The sequence below is a fragment of the Anastrepha obliqua genome, chromosome 3 (genome assembly GCF_027943255.1).
Source record: "Anastrepha obliqua isolate idAnaObli1 chromosome 3, idAnaObli1_1.0, whole genome shotgun sequence".
NCBI classification, from domain to species: Eukaryota; Metazoa; Arthropoda; class Insecta; order Diptera; family Tephritidae; genus Anastrepha; species Anastrepha obliqua.
Window position 1 is genome coordinate 36,366,221 of NC_072894.1, and position 11,629 is coordinate 36,377,849.

The 11,629-nt window shown below is 33.5% G+C and overlaps 1 protein-coding gene across 2 annotated transcripts in view; it reads right to left on the reverse strand.

Moving 5' to 3' along the window:
* LOC129242827 (uncharacterized) overlaps positions 1–7,901 on the reverse strand; it is a 137,775-nt gene extending 129,874 nt beyond the window's left edge. Inside the window, exon 1 of one of the 2 annotated variants that reach the window (XM_054879685.1) lies at positions 7,265–7,901. The gene's annotated coding sequence lies outside the window, so the exon portion shown is untranslated. Of the gene's footprint in view, positions 1–7,162 lie in introns of both variants that reach the window. The other variant, XM_054879686.1, reaches the window with a different exon arrangement.
* Positions 7,902–11,629: the final 3,728 nt, after the last annotated feature.

Sequence of the window (11,629 nt, forward strand, 5' to 3'; positions counted from 1 at the left end):
TTGGGCAATTTCATTTCACACTTTGGCAATAATTTTGTACTATGAATTGTATCAAATGTATTACCAGCATTGCAATTTCTTATCCAATGCTTGGCAGAAGTTAATGCCAATTACTTTTGAATGTGAATCGAAAATGAACGGCTGTAAATGGATAGGTGCAAAAGGAAGGTTTTCGCATAAATAATAAATAAAATATAAGAATATACCTCGAAATAAATTGGAGCTAAAAATTTCTCAAGGAATATGCAATACTTTCAAAGGAACTGTTAAAAAGTAATTTTTGGGTGAAATATGGAGCCCTTGCTAATGGTTTAAATTTGGAATTTTTAATCAATATTTCTTTTTATATTTCATTAAAACGAATGGTAGCGATAATTTTGTATTTAATTCTATTTTAAATTTTTTAGGCCAAGGCGTATTTAAGCTGAACTTGCTTTCACGATATTGAAATGTACATAAATAGATGCATCTTTAAAGAAATGCTTATTTTTTCCTGAAAATACTTGAAAACTTAAATAATATAAAAATTTCTGATCGAAAATTTGGTAAATTTTCTTCTTGTCACCTTTTCCCCAAAACTTGGTGATATTTTTTTTCGCTCACAGTAACTTTGGTCTGCATGGAGGCAAGAAAATGCCGAGCTACTAGGATTAAGGTTCGGTAGAAATTCCACGGTACCATTACATAAAGATAATTCGCTTACCATTCTTTACGGATTTAGTCAGATAGTGATTGCTGAATAGCTAGGCATGAATACCATAACCTTACTTTGACACAATTACTTTCCGGATACTGTAGTAGGTTAAACTCCTACCTATCCAGAATCAACTCTAACATACTCAGCATATGTTCGGCATGGGAAAGTACTCCGCATGACACTAACAACCTATTCACCTATTCGCCCCCTTAAGTCTACTCATCAGATACCCCTTTCTCTCTTTAAATAGCATGTATCTTGGATCTACCGTTAGTTAAGATTGACAATGATGACCAATGACTTCACAGCGCTTAGGAGGGCTTGGGGAACAGCTACTACACCAAAAATAACAAAAATCATGTTTGTATTCCAACTATTTATGTATAGGATACATGCAGAGGCGGCCGCCGTAGCCGAATGGTTTGGTGCGTGATTACCATTCGGAATTCACAGAGAGGTCGTTGGTTCGAATCTCGGTGAAGGCAAAATTAATAAAAAACATTTTTCTAATAGCGGTCGCCCCTCGGCAGGCAATGGCAAACCTCCGAGTGTACTTCTGCCATGAAAAAGCTCCTCATAAAAATATCTGCCGTTCGGAGTCGGCTTGAAACTGTAGGTCCCTCCATTTGTGGAACAACATCAAGACGCACACCACAAATAGGAGGAGGAGCTCGGCTAAACACCTAACAGAAGTGTACGCGCCAATTATTTATTTATTTACATGCAGAAAACGATTTTTTTCGAAATTTAACTGATGCTCAAAAAGAGGGGCGACTACCATATTTTCTTCGCAATTTTGCTCACTCCAATTCAACTGCTAAGTAGTAGGTAGGTAGAAAGGTTAGATGGCAAGAGTACCTCAGGTACACTACAAGTAGCACTTACGTGCCGTTTTGATACCAAATATGGAGCACTACCTGCGACAAAATTGGGGCAGAGCTGTTGACGTAGTGGAGCAGAGAAATGTGATCTAGGCTGGAGAATTTCTTTAAACCATCCCCAAAGGGCACGCTAAGGAATCTTAAGCGCCTAGTTGCCAGAGCCGGACTTTTGCAAAAAAAGTGCTCAACAGTATTTTTCTCTGCCGGATCCCCACAGCTTCTGCAATAGGGGTTGAACGGAATTCTAAGCTTCTCCACATGAGTACCGATCAGCCAGTGAACACCCCAGTTTGAGTTTGAAAATTGAATAGCGGGGGATTCCCATAACCTTAAGCGTTCTGTTTCTATCGTATTGAGGGCATAGTGTTTTTAAATAAATGAGGATATTATTAGTACAGTTACAGATCTATAAAAAAAATACCAGTTTGAGTACCTATGAAATTGGTCTAAATTCGATAAAAAACTTAAAAACTATGATTATTATAGTTATGAAATTACAAATATTTTTTGACTGGGCAAACTTTTGTTAGTACGTCGAATATTTAGTAAGTACTTATGCGCATAAGGCGAATTATGAAAAGATTTTGCATATAAATGCGTTTCTTTTACACACACATACATATGTACATATATAAATATGTAAGTAAATACATTACATAACTAAACGTTTTTATCAGCCAGAAAGCAAACTCTTAAATCACTTCAAATTGCGGCTCAAACCAAAATATTTAAAGAGGCCAAGTTGCATTTTTTTGGCATTCGGCCAGTATTGAAATATTGCTGTAATGCAAAACTCTAAGTGCCCAATTAAATTGTGGTATGGCACAGTAGCTTGAGGGGCTGCGCAATATGTAGTAAGTAGAAATATAGCGAAAGCAAAGTGTTTGAGTGAAAGAAAAAGTGGTCAACAAAACGAAGTGGGAACTATACATAAAAATACTTCCTAAGTCCGATTGGCAATTGAGTTAACGAGCTATAAGAAAAACTGGCTAAAAACTCACTTTGCAGGTACTTGCGTATCTATTTAAATAAATTTATGTACATATTTTATTTCGCATTCAAAAGCGACAATATTGTGAAAATGGAAGGAAATGCACAAGGCAAGCAGTCGAGATTCAATGCTTATGACAAATAAGAAAACTCTGTTTATTTTTTATTAATAAGTATCAATATTTTTAAGCTGTTTTTAGAATATAACGCCATTAGGCAATTAACGGCATAACATAGACATTGACCGATAATAAAATTACACCACTGTGCCTAACTACAGCCTTGGGAAAGAGTTTTATTTCTGATAAGTGTATTGTACAAATTTTAATTTATTTATTTTGTTAAATTGCTTTCTTGCGTTTAGCTGGGTGTTGCAGTAGCTCAGTTATATGGTATCAGATTGAGTTCTGTTAATTCAGCTCATAATTAATTTTTATTTTTAGCATAAATTCGCAGCTATCGGCATCCAAATATTTTGAAACGATAACCCTTGGCCGATACCCGCAAAGAAAAAATTAATAACTTTATGAAAAATGCACACGGAGCACAATGCGCTGCAGAATGATGCTTTGGTGTATGCACTGTTTACCACTGCAGAAAGAACAATAACAAAAACAAAGCTTGCTAAAAAAATATGGTAACAAACAGTTTTTTCATCAAAATATGCGCACAGCTTAAATGATGCAGTGTATTTTATATTTTCTCTGAAATGTATTTTTTCTGTTTAGCTTAGCGTCGTAAGACATTCTCAAAAAATGCTTATAAAGCAAAGTTTAAAAAAATTTATTTTTTTTAAATGGGAAAACGGACCTCACTTGAATAAAGTTAAGGCGTTATTTGTCATTATAAAGAAGGTAAAACCAACGAAACATTGCAGAAATTGTTGCTATTAATTCCTCAACTGCCCAGCACATTAGGCACATTAGGCAAGATCTGTAACTCTGAGGAAGGACTGCCCGAAATAAGGTGTTGATTAGTGCACGTAATAGAAAACAAAGAATAGAATTTTGCAGACAACATTTGAACAAAGATATTTAGTTCTGGAAGTAAGTTGATTTTGCGGATGAAAGCAAATTTAACCTTTTCAGGTCTAATGGGAAGTCCTGCGTTTGTAAAAATAAAAAAAATATTAGATTTTTTTCTGTAATGGAAATACCATAAAATATATTTGATATTTTAATAATTTTTTTTTGGCTGCATCAAATAAGCTGTGAGTCACTGTAGTAGAAGACCCGCTTGTTTGTTACCATCAAATATTGATAACTTTTCATCTAATCCAGAATATGTAAACATGAGAGATTTTTCAGGATTTGACTAAAGAAACTGAGCCAAAACCTGGATCTTCCAAATATTTTAAAAATCACTTAATCAGTAATCTGTGAATCAAGTCTAAATAAAAACGCGCGCTGAGTATTCACCTCATAAGTTGTGTGGAAAGGAGTCTAATAAAATTATAAAAATTATATAAACGCATAGATAAGTTAAAAAAACGCATATGAATAAAAAATTTTACTTATTGCTATGCTTGCATTGAGATTCTAAAACACTTCCAGTTATAAAGAAAAGCTAAATATGAATATATCAATATTTTCGTTAAAAAAACGCGCTATAAGGCAGCTCTATATATATATATATTTCTTTTATCAAATCAATAAAAAAAGTTATTGCGTTTTGAAGCACTTTTTAAATATAACAGTTATTACAGTTGCTTATGACTTTTTAAATATAGCAGTTTCAAAGAAAAGTTGTAGAAAATAGGATTATTTAAAAAAGGTCTCAACAAATTTTTTATGTTCCTCACAGTTCACGACCACTAATCATTTCTTATTTATAGAATGGCGGCTGTGTTATATCTCCTACCACCCAGAAAACTGGAGTTTAAGTTCACGTTGATGTGGTTTATTAAAAGGAAAAATAAAATTGCATCCGATATGAAATGCACGGTTGGATCTAATTTTAGCCTGAATTTACTGTACTATTTACAATTACATATATTAAGGAGAGAGATACCTGTAAAATTAAAAAAAAAAAATTTTTTTTATTAAATGTTAATATAATCCTTTAAGAATATGTCAAAATATTTTTAGAATGTTAATTTACGTATTTCTTATATTACAGATCGTCAACCGCGACGGCTCTATTGTTTGCGTTCGAGCGCTAGGAGAGGTATAGTTACGTTATATTCAAACTTTAGACGCGTTTTTCTCAAAACTATATTTTTCGAATTGGCGTACACGATAACTCGAAAAGTTATTGACCGATCTTCCTGAAATTTTGCACACTTCTTTTTTATGATACTTTCTATGTGATACCCAAATTGAGGGACATCAGAATTCGTTTTAGAGGTATGGTTCCTTCGGCAAGGTTTCTTATTTTGATCCCTAGAATATGATTTTCACAGAGCAATGGGCGATTTTTTTTGCCTCCCCACAAAAGACACTAAAAGTTCGACCCAAATTGGGGACATCAGAATTCGTTTTAGAGGCATGGTTCCTTCGGCACAGTTTCTTATTTTGATCCCTAGAATATGATTTTCACAGAGCAATGGGCGATTTTTTTGCCTCCCCACAAATCGATCCGGCCTACTGTCCCCTTAATAAGATGAATTCATTATTTGTTTGAATACGCCTTTTAATTATTTATTTATAAAATACTAAAACGCAATGTATTTTAGAAATAACGGAAGAATAATCATATTTCATACGATTAATAAAGTATTGTTAATTTTTGGAATTTATAATACAATGAAAGCAATAAATTTAATATGAAACATGCACATTAACGAGTTACATGACTTTATTTTATTGCTCATTACTGTATTTCCATGGCTGTAAATATGCACCCTCCCTATTAGCACTTGCTCTCTCTCTGCTAGCAGGTAATACAGTTTCTTAATACACGCTTTTTGGTGCTGTTTGCCTAAGGCTAGCCGATTAGCTCAATTTTAAATATCTAATTAACCACAACAGTTTCATATTGTGCTTTTAATTACAAATATTAAGTTTACTGCATTCTAATGCAAAACAACTCGATGCGCATTCATTTTACTAACCAGATGCATTCGCGTAATCGCTGCGGAGTCGAGTGACATAACCTGCAAAAGTGGGCGACAAGTGAAGAAAATCGTGCCCACCATAACATTTTGTAATCGTTGTTTGTAATCACGTAAAATCACGACTATTGCACACGTACTAGCTGAAGCTAGCTAACGAGTGGCCGCTTTCGTGGTCGTGGCAACCGCTCCTCAATTACGTTTGTTTTTGTTTTTTTGCGGCAAAGAACAACAGAAAAAACAAAGCCGTCACAGCCACCTGCTGTATGGAATTTTCTTCCGCTTTCCTATTATTTTTCACAGTTTAAATGAGAAGAGTAGTTTTAGCGATTTTTTTTTCATAATAAGATTTTTTTGTTTGTCCTTGAACATATGTATGTAGACATAGAGTTGTTGTGTGGCGGCAGATATGAAACTTACATTTTTTCCATTTATGAGCAAAATAACCGCATACTGATATTTTGACCAGTTTTGACTATTTTTCTTTCATTTTTTTAACTCATTCTACAACAAATACCATATAAATCAAATTTTCAAACTTTGTACAAGACTCGAGAAAATTCGGAAACATTTCATCGAAATTTCAAATTTTTTAATGTAACGAATGCACGAAATTTCTTTTTATATAGACAAAATGCATAACATCGACAGGAAAAAATTAACAAGAATTTTGAGCAACTTTATACTTGCACTAAAATTTAATCAGCTGTAAAACTACGTACCCAATTTTTTTTAATCTAATTCAATAGTCCGAAATTGTGATGAAAATGTGTTGAATTAGTGCAAATCTTATACAAAGGGAGAGACATTGATTTGTATGATAATTATTGTAGAATGTTCCATACTTTCTAAAAAAACAAGAGAAAACTAGTCAAAACTGGTTAAAATACCGCATATCTATTATTTTGTACTTAAGTGTATTTTATATCCCTTTCGAACTTCTTGATCTTGCCTTCATCTGCTCATATGCTACTTACAGGTATGTACATATATGGACATGCGGTAGTGTTTTTTTTGTAAATTGGCGCTCGTTTACACCTTCCTTATGAACTTATTAACTATTAACTGCGAGAAGAATTGCGCATTTCTAATTATGTTTTTTCCGCCAATCTATGTACAGCAGACAAATCAGAAATTACATACACACACACGCGCATATGAGAAGTCATTGCGCATCCCAACAATAATTCTGCATTCTCCAACCAATATCCTCCACAAGCACCCCCTCGCCCACTCACTCGCTTGCAGGTCTCAAATAAATTTATGTATACTCACGCTTTCTACCACAACAACAATCATGGGAATATTTTCAGTTTTATGTACATATCAAGGATTTTATTATTATGGGCATTTTATGTATGCATGTTTGTTTGCATATGTGAAAAGTTTGTTAAAAGAGTTTTACATAATTAACACGATTTTTAATACGAAATATAATAACATATGTAAGTATGTATTTGTGCATGCAAAATCTTATATTGGAGTTTCAAACGACCGCAATATCGATTAGTCCTTACTAATACGGTATTAACAAAAACCCACCACACATGTGCGTACGTATGCCCAAACATATGAATAAAATGCTAATTAAATTTTCCATTTCTATTTGGAGTTTCACTTCACTAGAATTGCACTTTCATTTACCATTTGAATTGAATGAATTGCAGCACCGTCAAGTGGAGTTGGTTGACCGATTTGTTTGTTGTATAGTTGGTTGTATTTGCTTTTGTAAAAATTATTTAGTTAGTTTGGCTTGGAAATCAGTTCGTTTTTTATAAAACTGGTTTGCTCGTTTAAGTTTTATGTACATACATACATACATTTGTATGTTTTTCTTTTCTATTTAGCACTACACTCGTTTCGTTTCGCTACAATTCGATTTTTTGCATCCTCTTCTGCAACTTCTACCACTGCGGCGCGACTTCCACTTTTTTCGCTCCTACGTATTTTGCACTTTGCAAAGTCTACTTTTCTCTGAATCACCAAACACTTTTCACGCACACATGCAAGAACACGAAAAAAAAACAATTCACTTTTCTTTTATGAAAAACTACGTGGTTTTTCAAATTGAAATTTGTTAACAACTTTTAGTATTATTCTTTGTGAGAAAACCTAAAGTGTGTCTAAAATATTTTCTTTCTTTCAGTGAGAAAGAAAAAAATTATAAATTCAGTATGTATCAGTACGCGCATCCGTTTCCGTGCCCGTATTTTACGTCCGTATGTCACGACAGTTGCAAATGAATTGAAGCATTCAAAAGCAAAAAGCAGCAGCGGAAATTTTCCGACACCCGATTGTTATTCGTTTGCTATGTTTTGTGGTTGACATTCGCATTGTTTTTTGGGGCCGATAGACAGAAATGTATCTGCAGATATCTGTCAGTTGCTTGGATGCGTTTGCAAATGGAAGCAATAAAAATAAACTTGTCAGCTATCAGATACAAATGTGCAAGGTTGTACAGGGATTTAAAATAGGAAGGTGTGTTATTACTACCTACCAACGCACACTGAGCAGGTAGCAGTAGTAGAGCAAAACAACAAAAGCAATGTATTTTGTTTTTGCTTTTGCTCTTTAGGATGTTAAAATCTATAAACAAAGATTGGCAATTTCGATAAACTAAAACAAAATTTGATAATTTAAAGAGCAAATAAATAGAAAAAAAAAATGAAAATTGCAACCTTATTGCTGCTACCCCTTTATTGTGCCTTGCCACCTGGTTAAAAATTTCTGTTAGCTTCTGATAATTTTTAAAATGTAACCCATGCAACTGAACAGCTAAGTTAAAAATGCGAAATTCAGCCACAAATATAAGCAGCGCAACACTACATATGTACATATATATTTATCATATGTCGACTTGGAATTTGTACGTATTTAAATACGACATTAAATCCTAAAATGCAAGTTAAGGGGACAGATACTTGTAAAAGACCATATTTTCCCTGATTTTCATTAAAATTATATTTTTTTCAAAATTGTCACACAGTTTATTTATACAGTAAAATAATTCTCACTCAAGATCGCAGTGGGGCTTCTCAATAGGCAGGCATTGTAGCATCGGCAATGAATACAAACAACCAAAAATTTTTTCGTTTATTAATGTCATAATTTCTATATGAATTAAAAAAAAAAAATGGAGAAAAATAATCGCGGAATAAAATGCTTAAAAGAATGAGTTATGGGGCGAATTTTCCTGCTATATTTTTGCTTCGAAAAATTTTTTTTTCGAAAAATTGTCGAATTATTAATTCACATAGAAGGTAATATCATAAAAAAGATGTGTGCAAAATTTTGGAGTTATCGTGCACGCCAATTCGAAAAATATGGTTTTGAGAAAAACGGGTCTAAAGTCGGCAACGTAACTATAACTAACTCTCCCAGCGCTCGAACTCAAAGAATAGAGTCGTCACGGTTGACGGTCTATAATATAAGAAATACTTAAATTTAAGAAGTTTCTAATATATTTTTGATATATTCTTAAAGGATTATATTAACATATTATGAAAAAAAATTTTTTTTTCGAAATTTTACAGGTATCTGTCCCCTTAAAATAAAATTTATAAACAATTAAAAATTTTGGTGGAATATTTCCGTGTTTTTGGTTTCTTTAATTATTATTAACGATATGAAGAAAATACAAGGAGAAGGAATAACTAACTTAATTGCGCAATTGGCTGCTAATAACAAACAGTTGGAGCAAATTCGTAAACGACGTTTACTGAGGTGGCAAAAAATTATGGCAGCAATGCGCATGGGACATTTTGTATTACATTTTATAATAAGTAATAAGACGACAAAGCGTTTATGGACATACGCTTTTTTCTGTTACATGAATGCATATTTAATAATACCTAACAAAAATTTTATTAGAATTATGCCTACAAACCTGTTTTCTTTACCGGCATCCATTTTATTTAGTTTTTACTTTGACGTTTTTCTTTACATTTCTAATAATAATTATCGATAACACAAAAAACATAACGTTGTATGTCAAAAAGTATGGTTATTGTCTAGAATTATTTCATAATCTCAGATTTTGGGAGAGAAATTTTGTATGGGAAATCTCGCTTTAATTACGGAAAGTAGATCATCTACTTATCTACTTACCATATGTGAACCTCTTATAAGTTATGCTCTCACTTTATTAAAATTTTGTTGTAAAGTTGTGAGAACAATTTTATTATTGAAAATATTTAAATAGGCGCAGTCAAGCGAAAAGTAAGAAATAAGCTTTCAATAACAAAAAATACAGATGTCAAATAACCGCTGATATCTACGGCGTGTACCACCAGAACAAAGGTAAGGATTTTCAACTCGAATGTGAAGTCTGTACTGATGCACAGACAACAAAAAAGCCAAACTGTTATAAACCGCTGTTTAAGAGCCATACGACGCATATGGCGGCCAGATAACTGGATAAGGTAATAAAGGTAAACCTGCGACTGACATCAGCAGAATGGCCCTTGACTACAATTCTCAAGGCTCTCGCCGAAGAGGGCGTCCGAAAGGAACATGGAGACGAAGCCTGTATGAAGAATTCACGACATCTGAGGACTCGCTCACTTGGCCGCAGATAAAGTGAAAAGCTACAAATCGACTCCAACAGAATTTATTTGTATCCCAATAGCAAATAATAATAATCGTGCAATTATTTTACCTGTTCAAATACAGACTAAAGACTATTTATGTCTATGTTATTTAAAGTTAGTAACCGATTGAAAGTTTTTTTTTTTCAATTCACAGTTAGTCATGGAATTGAGTATTCAATGAACTCTGGAAATTAAAAGGAATAAAATAATCCCAAATAATATTAAAAAAAGTGCGTGTAGCGTTGTACACATAACAGAAGTGAAACTTTCAAGGCAGACAAAGAAAGAGGGAGAGGCTCGAGAGAGAGAGAGAAAGAGAGAGATAGAGAGATAGAGAAAGAATATATATCTAAATAAATTCACAACATTTGCAGAGAATACAAATAGACAAAATTTACAAAAAACGGAGAAGGGTCGACCGGTAAATGCCGGACACAAACCGTGGCAACAACGCGCACTACTCCGAGCGTTTATTACCCGCACAATCACCCGCAGCGATTCCAGGACCGCAGCAACGGCACAAATTACCGCAAGGCAATACCAATAAATCCGACGCCGGAATGGATAGCACTTTATAGTACGCACAAGCACTAGCCAGGAAACGGAAATAAGCACCAAAAAGTACCAAAAAACGCTCCAAACAGTAGGCATCAAGGAAATATAACGCCAAAAAGTAGGCACCAAAAAATTAAAAAACATCATATAAGTAATATAAAAAAGTTGAGTGCCAAAAATGGTTTCGATGAATTTAAGAATTGTGCAAAATGCAAAAAATTTTAAACTAGTGAGTTGTAAACATATGAACATGCATCAAAAACTTTCGCTTGAAGGTACTAAAAAAAGGCTTTGAAATTTTTAAATGCATTAAGTGCAAACTAAACCTATAAGCTTAGTGTAACAAAACTAGCACTAGAAGTGTCCAGAGCTAATGAAAAATATAAAAATAACAAATATGGCCAGCCAAGGTGGAAGGTCTGAAGAATAAGTTTAAAAGAGTATGAGTGGAAACCGCGTAGCTGGTGGGATCTATGGGTTTTTCTTTTTCAAACTAAACACCCAAGTACAACTAAGCAATTCACAAGTTTTCTAAGTGTCGCATTGTCATATATCTTATAGTTTGTATATGTTAAATAAATGCTTAGAGAACCCGAAACTAAGAGCGACTAATTTTTATTCATAATATGACTTCTACCGTGCTTTGTGAACCCTTTAAATGCATTTTCAGCAGCTTAAGATCAATTAAGAGGAGTTTTTTTCATTTGCGTTTTTTTGACAGATCGCGCGCGAGTTGTGGCAAACTGTCATCGTGGATTTGTTGAACAGCGTTTGGCATTTCATCATGGAAAGACTCACACCGCAACAACGTCTACAAATTGTTCAACTGTATTATGAAAATCAGCGTTCTGTGACAAATGTTTTT